General features: G+C 49.5%; 1 non-coding gene across 1 annotated transcript; it reads left to right on the forward strand.

The window, feature by feature from the left end:
* The first annotated feature begins 3399 nt into the window (after positions 1-3399).
* LOC141418255 (U5 spliceosomal RNA) lies at positions 3400-3510 on the forward strand. The gene has a single exon (XR_012442939.1). It is a non-coding gene; the product is annotated as a U5 spliceosomal RNA (small nuclear RNA).
* The last annotated feature ends 10021 nt before the right edge of the window (positions 3511-13531 follow it).

Here is a 13531-nt window from a genome sequence, read left to right on the forward strand (position 1 = left end):
TTCTTGCTAATCTTGGTCAGCTGTCTACCTGGTGACTGGCTTTGGACTGTGACTCATGTATGTACACTACTCAAGCGGGAGTGCTGTTACCAAAACTCTGGTTTTCCACACTTATTATTTCTGTGCAGGCACCATTGTTGGGTCATGCACCCACAGCCATACCACCCACTCAGTGTGCTTTCTTGATGGTCAGTGTATCTGTTTTAACCCCATCCATCGCCCTTGGGAGCAATGGCTAGAGCTCCAAAGCTTCACCAGCAGTGGGAAGCTTGTTAACTGCACCCAGGTTAATGACCCCAACAAATCTGTGTCCGTATTCTATGATGTGTGTGTTGCAATAGCTGAAAACACCAGGCCTGGGGCAACTGTGGGGGGCTAGCCTGGGAAAGGACCTACAGGTCAAATGACAATTATATATGCCCAAAAGGTAGCAGAAGGACATCCAGTTGTGTGTCCTATGAACAACTCTACTACCCTTTATTGGGGTTGTGAAAGATGGGCAACTTGGATAAAAGAGGCAGTCCATACCTCACATGGAGCTGCCGCTCTTTAATAAAAAGGAAAGGACTGCACTCTTGGTGCCTGTCACCCTGTAAATGTCACTATTTGCAACCTCAATGGAACAGGCTGGGAAGGTGGGGAGAAGTTTGACATTTAATCTATAAAAAGGGAACAGACCCCGGTGCTTTGCTGCATTTTCAACTCATCATGATCCCTCATGAGAGTTCTTCATTCCAGGCTTTTCACTCCTTTTACGAGGAGACACAAAGGGAGTTTCCCATATCAGTTACAACCAAAAACCTGTTCCCCTCACTAGCTGAGTCCACAGCACAAACTCTGAACGTAACTTCGTGTGATGTTTGTGGGGAAACGAACACGAGCGATCACTGGCCATGGGCGGCAAAAGAGCTAAACCCACGGAGCCCTGTAATGAAACCACTCCCCCAGCCTCGGGGAGAGCATTTGGCTCCTAAAATCCTCTGTTATTGGGAATTACTGTATCTCCCATCCAAAAGGCCAATTCTCCACCCTGGTAGGGGACTTGATCTGCTTGGGGCAGAAGTTTAACGATGACACCACGCAGGAGACTCAGTGGTGGGGAGGGGGCTCCCAATCACATGGAGTCCCAACCTCACCTGCTGGCTACAATAGCCTGAAATAATTTCAATCTGAGTAACTGCTGTTTACAGATTGATGAGGAAAAAAAGGTAATTAAAGAGATTACCAATGAGATGAAAAAGCTGGCTCATGTCCCTGCGCAGACCTGGAAGGGACGGCATCCCAATGAGCTGTTCAGGGGCTGGTTCTCAACCCTAGGTGGGTTCAAGACCTTCATGGGACAATGCTCCTTGTCTTAGGAACGTGCCTGATGTTACCCTGCCTGACCCCCTGGTACTGCAGTCTTCCAGGACCATTCTAAAAGCCACTATGAAAAAACTACTCACATGATAACACTATAAAAATATAAATCCCTAGACCAAGATGATGCTCTTTGACCCGGAATTGGTCCAAGCATCAAAGGGAGGAATGTGGCAGGAAGGCAGGGAGGGGAAGAGAGATTAATGAGAGCTACAGTGAAACTAAGAAAAACCAGAGTTGGGGAATGTTACCTGGAGACCAGAGACGGGTCATCTCGCCCAGAGGTTAAAACAGCCAATGAGATAACACGTGATTATGTATGGGACAAGCTGTACCCCCATTTCTGTAACCTGCTCTAAATGGTATATAAGGAAAGCTCCCTTTGTTCTTGGGGCTCAGCCTTTGGACATAAGTCTGCTGAGTTGCTGTCAGTCTGCTTCATAAACTTCTTCCCAAAATCTTTAGTGCCCTCTCAGTCTCTGAGCCCTCCTGCAACAGTAGAGCACCTGCCCAGCAGGCACAGAAGCCCTGAGTTCAAAGTCTGGCACTGCCAAAAAAAAAAAAAAGAAAGAAAGAAAGAAAAGGAAGAAGAAGAAAATAGAAATGCATAAGTGAAGATGTAAATAAATAAAATAAAGAAAGCTGGTAAGAACCATGGAAGGAGAAAAATGCAGAGTGGGCCGGAGGGGAGAGGAGGGGTTTGCAGTTTCAAGAGGGGCAGTGGGGGAGGGACTCACTGAGCAGGGGACACTTGAGATCTGAAGGGGGCTGCAGGGCCAGCTGGAGAGGGGGGGGTCTCAACTAAGCTGGTCCTCATATTGCTTGTGGAAACAGTCCCCAGCCGGGAAGAAGTCCCAACATCGCTCCTGATACATCTTCCAACATAAGACTCCTAGGGTTGGGGATGGGAAGTGGCTCTTGGTCACATCTTCAAATGGAACTTTTTTTTTTTTTGGCTGTCTGAGGATTCGAATTCAGGGCCTCACCCTGCTAGGCAAGAGCTCTACGCCTTTAGCCACACTCCCAGCCCCAAATGGTTGGTATGATTTTGAATTTTCTATTTTTCTTTTTGTGGTTTTGGGGCTTGAACTCAGGGCCTACACCTTGAGCCACTCCACCAGCCCTTTTTTTTGTGTTGGGTTTTTTGAGATAGGGTCTTGCAAACTATTTGCCTGGGCTGGCTTCAAACTGTGATCCTCCTGATCTCTGCCTCTTGAGTATCTGAGATTATAGGCGTGAGGCACTGGCACTTGGCCCCGAACCTGTCTTACCCTTTCTTTTCTTTTCTCTTTTGGGCGGTACTGGAGTTTGAACTCAGGGCCTCACACTTTGCTAGACAGGTACTCCACCACTTTTTGCTCTCATTTGTTTTTCACATAGGGTTTACACTTTTGCTTGGAGCAAAAGATCTTTCTACCTCTGCCTCCCATGTAACTGGGATTATAGGTATGTATCACCACACCCAGCTCTTTCTTACACTCTTTAGGCAACCATCTCTGAATTTCTGGATCTTTCCACATTGACTTTGTCCCTACCTTGAACCACTGTCTCCCAGCAAGGACCGTGAAGAAAATGAACGGCCTCACATCTGCCTTTCCTCCTGCCCAGCTTAAGCTTGTCTTGGTTTGAAAGGCTTTGGAGAGGCTATGCTAGCCAGTTTATCATTACTGTAACAAAATTCCTGAGCTAATGAATTTATAAAGAAAAAAGATTTACTTTGACTCAGTGCAAGATCAGGTTAGACCATTGCTTTTAGGACTCTGATGGGGATGCTGGATGCCAATGGGGGGGTGCCTGTGGTGTAGCAAAAGAGAGAGGGGAAGAGATGGGGGGTCCCACAATTTCCTTGGAGGACATACCCTAATGGCCTAAGAACCTCCCACAAGGCCCTGCCTACAAAAGATTCCAGCACCTTTGGGTGCCAGTGACTCACGCCTGTAATCCTAGCTACTCACTAAGCAGAGAGATCAGGAGGATCGTGGTTCGAAGTCAGCATGGGCAAAATAGTTCACAAGACGTTATCTTGAAAATCCCAACAGAATACTCTGATTTCTGCTCGTATAAATCTTTTGCCTTTTACTAAAGATTTCTGTGGAGAGGAACAACTCTGAGTCTTAACCCAATTTTTTGAGGCCTTGAGTCTGCAAGGCTAAAAAGAAAAGAAAAGAAAAGAAAATCCCAACAGAAAAAAGAGCTGGTGGAGTGCCTCAAGGTGAAGGCCCTGAGTTCAAACCCCAATACTGCAAAATAAAATACAAAACAAAACAAAAAAAATTCCAACACTGCCCAATAGCGCCCAGTTGGTGTCCCAGCCTTTAGCTCACGGGCTTTGGGGCAGTTTCGTGATGCAAATTCTAGCAGAGGTCTTAACTTTGCTGACTATGGAGAAATGGGCCAGTCCTCCAAGAGCCTGTGTCTCCTCCTGGCAGCAGTGTGACAGGCCCTGAATCATAGATTCTGTGACAGAAATGGAGCCATCTTCACAGAGAGCAAAGAAAGGCGTAGAAGGCTCTAGCTCTTTAAAAGGGACATGGCTTTAGTAGAAACATGAGGTGACTAAAAAACCAGCCTCAGCCCTGAACACCAGAGAACATGCAGCTATCAGTCACTGGCCCTTTGAGATCAAAAGACCAGAACCTTCCCAAGGGCTAAGACCTGCATTTTAACTGGGAGCACAACACAGATGTTGGGGACACCTCTCTTGACTTTATGCTGTCAGGTCAAGCAATAAAACTTCATCTTCCTCTATGTGGCTTACAAAATAAAATAAAGGGAAGCTGGGTGTGATGATGCATGTCTGTAATCCCAGCAGTCAGGGGGCTGAGGCAGGAAGATCATGAATTTGAGGGCAGCCTGAGCTACATAATGAGATCTTGCCTCAAAAACAAAATAAAAACAACAGAACAAAAAAAGGGGCCAGGTGCAGCAACTCACACCTGTAATCCCGGTTATAAGGGAGGTAGAGGTAGGAAGATCTTGGTCCCAGGCTAGCTTGGGGGGCAAAACCGGGAGACCTTACCTGAAAAATAAATAGAAAAAAAGGGACAGGGCATGACTCAGAACCCCCCCAGGACTTCCAAACAAAACAAAACAACAACAAAACCCACATAAACAAAAAAATAAAATAGAGGGCTGGGGTGTGGCTCAGTGCACTTGCCTAGCATTCATGAAGACCTGAGTTTCAGTCTCAGCATTGCATAAAAAAAAGTAAAAATAAAGTAAAACAAAAAGCCTTTGGGGGAGATACATGGCCTGAAACAGGGAAAGGGTGGCCGATGGCCCTGGTGACCTGATGGCGGTGAGATACACAGGTAAAAGGCACCTCCTCTCTCCTACCTGCCCTGGATGTTAGGGACTAGAGACCACAGGGGAGAGGCCATCTTCGAACCTGCATACTTGGCTCCAGCATGCACAATGGTGGTGGTGGTCAATGACCCAGGACCCTGAACTTGCTCATCCAGGTGAGTGAGTGACAGAGGTCCAGAGCAGCGTGGTAGCACTGTGGTGCCACCAGCTTGTAGGCTGCTGTCCTGGATCTGGGGCACAGCCACAGGGCCCATGATTACCCTCGAGGGCCAATGTCCCGGAGTTTCTGGGCACTGGCAGGTGACCCCGTCTCCTAAAGGGGAAATCAGGACAGGGCCCATACCAGTCTGGGCTGAATTTGGGGTTCCCCTAGATAGCCCTGTAGCCTGGGCTGCTGCACAGGGACTTGGGGAGCCTCCAGGAAAGGCCTGTGCACTGTGGGTCCCCACAGCCTGGCCTGAGGGTGCTTCTGCAGGGGTTCCAGAGAAACCGCAAAGTCTAGGACAACTCCAAGGGGTCCCCAAGAGCAGACGTTGTCGTGTGGTCACTTACTGAGATGGGAAGGGTGGGAGAAGCAGATGGGAAAGTGCAATTAGGACTCCATTTGGGGGAGACTGAGGCTCAGAAGAGTTAAGCCCAGAGGTACAGAGCAGGCTGCAGAGGCATTTCCCCTGGGAGCCCTTGGTGTCCCAGCTCTGAGGGGCATTTGCAAAGTATTTGTGACAATCCCAGCCTAACACTAAACGTTTTCCCTGGTTTTCAGTTGGGTATTTAATTTCCTGTTAGAGAGAACAAAGAGAGGCCTGAGGCAGAGGAGGTGGCAGGTCACTGTCCTCCTGTGAAGTCACAGTGTTACCTGACTGCTTCTTGCCTGGGCCACGGGCCCTCCTCCTCTCCAGCCTTCTCCTTCCAAAATGCAGGTGCCCGGGCCCCATGTGTCCCCAGGGCCCAGAGGTACATCTGGCTCAGGTGTCTTCACCCTTCGAGAGCCCCCTGCAAAGGCCTATGGGAGAGGCTACCGAGGAGAATATCACCTTGTCTGGGATGCAGGCTCACAGTCACCATCAGCCTTGTCCATACCTCCAGGGTCCCGGGCCCAGGAGTAGATAGCCCTTGCACTGTTGGCACGGACAACTCCGCTGTGGACTGTGCCCCAGATGGTACTGCCAGGTGACCAGGTCAAGTCATTGTCACACACACTCATCCAACCTCTGAGCAAAGGCTGAGGGCTCCAGCTTCACACAGCCCCCAACCCCAGCTCCTGCTCTCTCCACCCCCCCACGGCCTCCGCCCTGGTCCTGTTCACCCTCATCTGGGGTCTGTCTGTCTGTGTGCAGCTGGAGGAAGCCTGTGGACCAATGCTCAGAGCCCTCCCGGGTGTCACCTGCTTTGACCCCTAATGGGTGAAGTCTTCCCTGGGGTCCACAAAGCCCCACATTATCTGTTTCTGTCACCTTTCTGGCTCAGTGGCCCCTCACTCACTCCCTTGCTCACCCTGCCTCAGCCACTTCTTATTCTGTGACCACATCAGGCACATTTGTACCACAGGACCTTGGCACCTGCTGCTCTCCCTCAGAGAACACTCTTCCTCAGGTCTCCTTGGGGCTCCCTCCTTCCCTTCCGTCCTCCAGTGGAGAATCCAGCTATTCCTTGCCTCTTCCTGGGGCTGCCAGCGTGCCCTGGCTGATGGCCCCACCATGCCCAGCTCTCCACAGCCACACAGTCTCTTCTTCTGTGTGTGACCTCACTCTGCCTGTCATTTATAGACACTTCTGACTGCAGCTCTGCTGGATATCAGCCAGGATTGTCTCATCTCAAAACCATGCCCTTCATTACAGCTGCAAAGATCCTTTTGCCATCAAGAGCCCATTCATAGGTGCCAGGAATCGCCATCTCGGCTTTGTTTCAGCTACGAGAACAAAACACCACAGACTGGATGGCTGACAGGGAACAGAAAGTTCTTTCTCACAGACTGAGAGGCCGGGAATCCAAGACGCAGGTGCCAGCTACCATGTCTCACTCTCCCCTAGCTGGCGCCTTCTCCCTGTGTCCTCCAGAGGTGTGGGGACTCCAGCTCCCTGGCCTCCTTTATGAGGTCACCAATCACACTGGGGAGGCCATGCCAGCTCCCTAAGGCCCCATCCCCTCCTGTCATCATCTTGGGGGTGAGAACTGTGGCAGTTGAATTTGGGAGGGGAGAACAGCGTTCAGAGCATGGAAAACACAGACATAGTTGGGGCCACTTTCAGCTCACCGGGAGCTATACCCTGGCTCATGGTTATTGAAAGTGGTCCTAGAACAGACCCTTCAGGATGGGGGCTCTAAGTGGGTAGATTTAAGATATCATCAAGCCGAGTGTGGTGGTGCACACTTGTAATCCCAGCACCCAGGAGGTGGAGAATTGCAAGTTTAAGGCAATTTAGCCTGGGCTACATAGTAAAACCCTGTCTTAAACCCCTAAATAAATAAATAAATAAATAAGGCACCATCAACCCTGTTGCTGTGGTAAAGGGTGCAGAAACAAAGTAGCTACTTTAAGTTGCCACCTGTCATTTGCAGGGTCAGTTACACAGTTACATTCTTCTCTGGTCTTTTTGGGGCAGGGAAGGCTGCTGGGGATGGAAGCCAGAGCCTCTTGCAGGCCAGGCAAGCACTAACCACTGAGCCACACACCCAGCCCATGTTTTCCTTGTTGGCCAAGGACGGTGGTGGCACTGTCCATCATGGCTGCTTGCTTCCTTGTTTCCATGTTTTTTGTTTTCTTGGTGGCACTGGGATTTGAACTCAGGGCCTCACGCCTGCAAGGCTGGTACCAGCCTTTTTTTTGTGTTGGGTATTTTCGAGCTAGGGTCTCCAGAACTGTTTAGCCTGGGCTGGCTTCAAATCGTGATCCTCCTGATCTCTGCCTTGTGAGTAGCTGGGATTACAGGCGTGAGTTACCCCCGTGCCTGGCTATTTTGGTGCTTTTGGTTTCCCCTCCAAAGCTCTTCATCAGTGATCTTTCGGAGGCTATGTGACTGGAGCCGGGCTTGGAGGTTCATGACTGTAATCCCAGCACTGCTGAGGCTGAGGCAGGAGGATGGCGAGTTCAAGGTCAGCAAAAGACCTCTTCACAGAACCCACGCTCCAGGGCCTCAGCAGCCAGATGGTGCAGTGGTCACTGGCAGGGTCACTCCGCGGGGACCTGGCGTTACAGGCCAGCCAAGGAGGACACCCCGCTCCCCTCCAGCCCCTTCTCCACTGAGCATCTGAGAGGCGGGAGTGACCCCAGCTCCAGGCGCCATTAGTTCAGGACTGGGCACCTGGTGCAAGGGGACATTTGCTGGCAGTTTCTGGGGAAAACAGAATGAAAGGGTCCCAGCTCTAAGGTTTAGAATAAGAGTTGGATTTTTTTTTAGGCCAACGTAGAAGAAGGCATCTCGGGTCACCGACAAGTGGGGTGACTGCCACACCCTCAGTCTTTGGGAGGTGTGGATGGATTGACAGCCACAAAGAAGGGCAGCCAGCTGACAGGGTGCCATCTTACACGGGGAAATAGTGTGGGCTGCGGCTGTGACAGAGCCACAGGTGACCTCTCTGCAGAGTTCTCCAGGGTGCCGACCCTACAGTGCTGTCACCTGCCGTGTTGTCACTCAGCCGAGCAGAGAATCACAACATGGCAGGTGACAGCACCGCAGGACCTGTGTGACAGGCAGAGCTCACATGGCAAGGCAGGAAGCCAGACTTACTCTTAATAACAACCCACTCTCACGGGAACAAAGAGGGGTCTTGTGAGAACTGCATTAATCCTTGCTGGAGGCAAGAGACCTGTGACCTCATCACTTCCTATTAGGCCCCATCTCTTAAAGTTTCCACCACCTCAATGTCGCCTCACTGGGGACCAAGCATGTAGCATATAAACCTTTGGGGGACAAACTACACCCAAACCAAGAGCCTAGTTCAAAATCCCCAAGCATGGAAAACACACTTTTTTTTTTGTTTCAGGTATGGTGATTTGAACTCAGACCTTGCCAGGCAGGTGCTCTACCACTTTGAGCCATTCCACAAGCCTTTTTTTTTTTTTTTTTTTGCAGTACTGGGATTTGAACTCCGGGCGTACACCTTGAACCACTCCACCAGCCCTTTTTTTAGGGTCTCACGAGTATTTTCCCAGGCTGGCTTTGAACTGCAATCGTCCTGATCCCTGTCTTCTAAGTAGCTAGGATTACCGGTGTGAGCCACCAGTGCCAACCACCAGTGCCTGACTCCCCGAGCTTATTCTTGTCTTTAGTTTTTGGTTAAGGTTTTGTGTTTTTGCCCAGAGCTAGCCTCAAAACACGATCCTCCTTTCTACGCCTTACCAAGTAGCTGGGGTTACAGGCATGCAGTGCCACGCCTAGCTTCTTGATGTTTTTGCTTGGGTTGCTCTCAAATTGTGATCCTCCTGATCTCTGCCTCCTGAGTGGCTGGGATTACAAGTGTGAGCCACCATGCCTGGCTTTGATGACCTATTCAAAGCATTTGAAGAGGTCAATTGTAGGGTACTGGCCAAGGGCTAGGTGGGAACACAGGCCGTTTTGGGAATGTGCAGGTTTTTGAGTAACTCAGGCCTGCTGAGTTATCTCTTCTACACAGTGAGGCCATCCTCTCAGTTCCTTTCCAAGGTAATAGAGGTCCACGGAAGTTAAGGACTGTCACCAAAGCCCCCCAGCTAATAAATGGTGGAGAGTTTTTTGTTTCTTTTTGCAGTGCTGGAGATCGAACTCAGGGCCTTGAGCATGCCAGGCAAGCATGCTTGAGCCACTTCTCCAGCCCATTTTGCTCTGGTTATTTTGGAGACGGGGGTCTCACAACTCATTTTCCCCAGACTGGCCTCGAACCTCCATCCTCTCCTTCTCGGCCTTCCAAGTACCTAGGATTACAGGTGTGAACCATGGGTGCCCAGCGGGGCAGCTCCACTCTTAAACCTTGGATGCCCAGGCCCCCAGTGATATGGTGGGGGAGGGGCAATTTTGTAAAGCAGTGCTTTGGGGCTTGCAGTAGAAAGTTCTGGAATGGTAGCTACCTCCCATGCTCTCTTCCCAGCCTATTTGGGAAACTGAGTGCTGTGGTTTGGATGAGGTTTGTTCTCTGGGGTTCATACACAGAAGTGTGGTCCCCAGTGTGGTGATATGAGGAGGTCAGGGCTCGTGGGAGGCTGTCACCGTCTCTCCCCACGTTCTGGCTTGGGGAGGGACAGTGACAGCTTTGTGTCACCATGGGATCTGTCTTTTGTGAACATACCATGCCATTAGCATCCCATCTGCCATGAGGTGTTATAGCCAAATGCTGTCAGCCCCTAAATCTGTGAGCTAAACAAACCTTTTTTCTTTACAACTTACTCAGACTCAAGAATTTCATTATAGTTACAGCAAATGGGTTAACATGCTAGGAGAAGGTTTTTGTTGTTCCAGAGATGCTTCCCGGGCAGGAGACCAGGACACTTAATGTTCATGAGGTATCCCACGTGGTCCAGACAGACAGCCCCACACCGTGTGCCCCCAGACTGCCATGTAAGTAAATTACTCCTTTGTCATTACCTCAGCCCAGCCCTGACTCCATTTTCCCTTGTAAACAAAGGGCTTATGTCTGGCACGCCACTTGTTTACTGGGTTAAGACAACAGAGTTCTGTTTGCTGGTCACCGTTGTGGAATCTGAGTCACAAAGACAGTGGTGTCCCTGGCTCTGTCTTCATTTGTGGCAGTCCAAGGAACATTCCAGAAGGTTCTGCCCCTAGTACAGGTTCCCAAGCCAATTGTTAGGTCTTGTAGCTTCATGAGACTTGAGAGTTTCCATTATTTTTCTGTAAGTTACTTTTCCCTTATTGTGGAAGGTTCCCCTCACCCTGGGCTGGGGGTGTAGCTCAGTGGTAAACTGAGGCCAAGTGGGTGCAAAATGCAGGGTCCCAACCCCAGCTCCTCCTGCCCAAAGTCCTCCCCTTAGCCTCTGTTACAAGAAGGACATTGTCTTGATTTCAAAGAATTTTCTACGTGGGCAGGTTATGTTGGCCACAAATTTCATTTCAGAGTGATAAAGGAAGCCTAGAAAAATATTTATTATAACACAAATCTATGATGATAAAAATCAAAACAGCAGTTACTCCAGGGGCTGGGCGTGGGCGGTAAGAAATCTGATAGGAAAAAAGAACACAAAAGAACTTTCTGGAGTGGTGGGAACAAAGCCCCCCTTGGTGGGGTGGTGTTCAGCTGTCAAAATCCACGGGGTGCTCATTAAAATGTAAGGTAAATTATACCTGGCTCGAATGGAATAAAACATAAATTCTAAAAATATCTGTAGAGAAACTTTTTAAATATATGTTTGATGTGCTGGGGCCTAGAATGAGTTCAACACAATTAGACTGAGATTCAACAGCGAGGCAGAAGCCTAATGGAGGAGACAGTCTGAGGGCTGAGATGTGGCTGGGATGGAGCGTTTGTGGGCCATGGTTAAGGCCCTCGTTTTGATGCCCAGCACTGGGGGGAAATAAAAAAGGGAAAAAGAAATAGACAATTGTTGCCAAGCACAGTGGCTCACGCCTGTAATCCTAGCCTGTAATCTCTGTGGAGCCAGAGATCAGGAGGACCAAGGTTCAAGGCCAGCCCTGGTAAATTGTTTGTGAGACCCCATCTCCAAAATAAGAATCACTGAGCAAAATGGATTGGAGGTGTGGCTCAATCATTAAAGCACCTGCTTTACAAGTTCAAAGCCCCAAGTTCAAACCCTGGTCCCACCGACAAAGTTGCTGCAAGGGACCTGGGTCAGTTCTCAGAAGGGATAATGTAGTTCTGCAGAGAGGACTTGGCTTCCAGAGCGAGCGGTTATGGGCCAGAAACCTTGAGCTCTGACTCACTCACTGGTTTCCTGTCTCACCTTGTGACCTCTCCCTGTTGCACCTGCTCCCACCATGGGCTCATCTAGCATGCACGAGGCCCTGGGTTCAATCCCCAGGATGGCAAAGCAACAAAATGACTATCTCTCACTGTCTCCTTACTTCCGCCTGGTCCTGTCACCTCCTGACTCATTTCTGCAGCCTCTCACTGGGGTCTCTGCTCTGGCCCCATCCCTCATCATTGATCTCCTCGAACCCAGCAGAGCTGAGATGAATAAAACCTTTTCAAGACACTACTGTGAAAATGCAGAGCTCTATGGGCAGGAAGATTTTACAAACTTTCATGGACTGAGGGAACGGATTATAACAACAACAATGATAACGAAAGCATCAAGGAGTGGAATGGAGGGCTGGTGGAGTGGCTCAAGTGGTAGAACAGTTGCCAAAAAAAAAAAAAAAAAGCAGAATAGTTTTAGAATTCCCAAAACAATACTGCATGAGCCAAGCACCAGTGGCTCATAACTGTAATCCTAGCTACTCAGGAGGCAGAGATCAGGAGGCTCGAGTTTCAAAGCCAGCATGGGCAAATAGCTCCTGAGACTCTATCTCGAAAAAAATCAATACAAAAAAGGTTTGGTGGAGCGGCTTAACATGTAGGCCCCGAGTTCAAAACCCCAATATTGCCCCCCCAAAAAAAATTCTAAAAGAACTGACTTTTGTCCCTGAATTCTACAGTCAGCCAGACTGTCAATCAACTATACCATCTGATGTGTGAGATCTCAACAATTTACTTCCCATGAAACCTTTTCTGAGAAATTACAGGCAGGATGTGCTCCATTAAAACAAGAATGGCATCAAGAAAGAGGAAGTGCTGGGATCCAGGACACAGGACACCTGACTCAGGAGAGAAATGAAGGGACTTCCCAGGATGGGGAAGAGGAAGATCCCAGGATGACAGTAGGGCATCGAGGCCAGAGGACACCCAGCCCAGGCAAGATCCTGTGCCTCACGAGAGAGGTGTGTTGAGGCTGTCATCACCGCCATACCAACTTCCGTTTTGCTGTTTAGTTTTGGTTTGATTTTAAATCTTTGAATGTGATCCGTGTTCTTGTCTGTACTTGGCCATGACAGAGATCCTAAACTCCCTCCTTGAGCTGCTGCTGGAACCCTGGGGTACTTGTTCTCCTGCACTAAATGTGCTGCTTGGTCTGCTCCCCAGAGCTTGTGGCAGGCTGGGAGTCAGTCAAGGAGAACACAGAGCTGGCCACGTTTCCACTGGCCAGGCAGGATGTGACCCCGATTATGGCCACATGACTTCAAGTAGTCACTCATACTTGAATACAGGGGTCCTGCCCGCCTCATAGCATGAACACCCTTCTCAGGGCACCTGTGTTCCCACAACATAGGACGTGCACTTTTGTTTTTAGTGGAACTGGGATTTGAACTCAGGGCCTCACACTTGCAAAGCAAGTGCTCTACTGCGTGAGCCACACCTTCAGTCCACTTTACTGTGGTTATTTTGGAGATGGGGTCTTGAGAACTATTTCCCTGGCCTGGTCTAGAACGTTGGTGCTCCTGATCTCAGTTTCCCAAGTAGCCAGGATTATAGGCGTGAGTTACCAGAGCCCAAGTTAGGACTTGCAGATTTAAGATGGCATGGGCCCATAAAACAAGCCAGCCGCATCCATGCTATCCCACACTTATAACCTCAGCTCCACTGGAACCACTGATTGGTGACCCAGTCTGATGCTTGGGGAAAACCCAAGTGTGAGTGTGTGACTCACTCAGGACAGGAACTCTATCCTTGCCTTTCCTCATCCATGCAATGGGTATGATAAAATCCCTACCTCACAGCCTTGTTGTGAGGATGCAGGAAGCACTTGGAACAGCGCCTGGCCCCCACTGAACAATCTTTTTAAAAAGACCTTTGGGGCTGGGAGAGTGGTTCAGGTGGTACCTGCCTAGCAAGTGTGAGACCCTGAGTTCAAATCCCAGTACTGCCAAAACCAAAACAAAAC

Source organism: Castor canadensis, chromosome 16 (genome assembly GCF_047511655.1).
Source record: "Castor canadensis chromosome 16, mCasCan1.hap1v2, whole genome shotgun sequence".
NCBI classification, from domain to species: domain Eukaryota; kingdom Metazoa; phylum Chordata; class Mammalia; order Rodentia; family Castoridae; genus Castor; species Castor canadensis.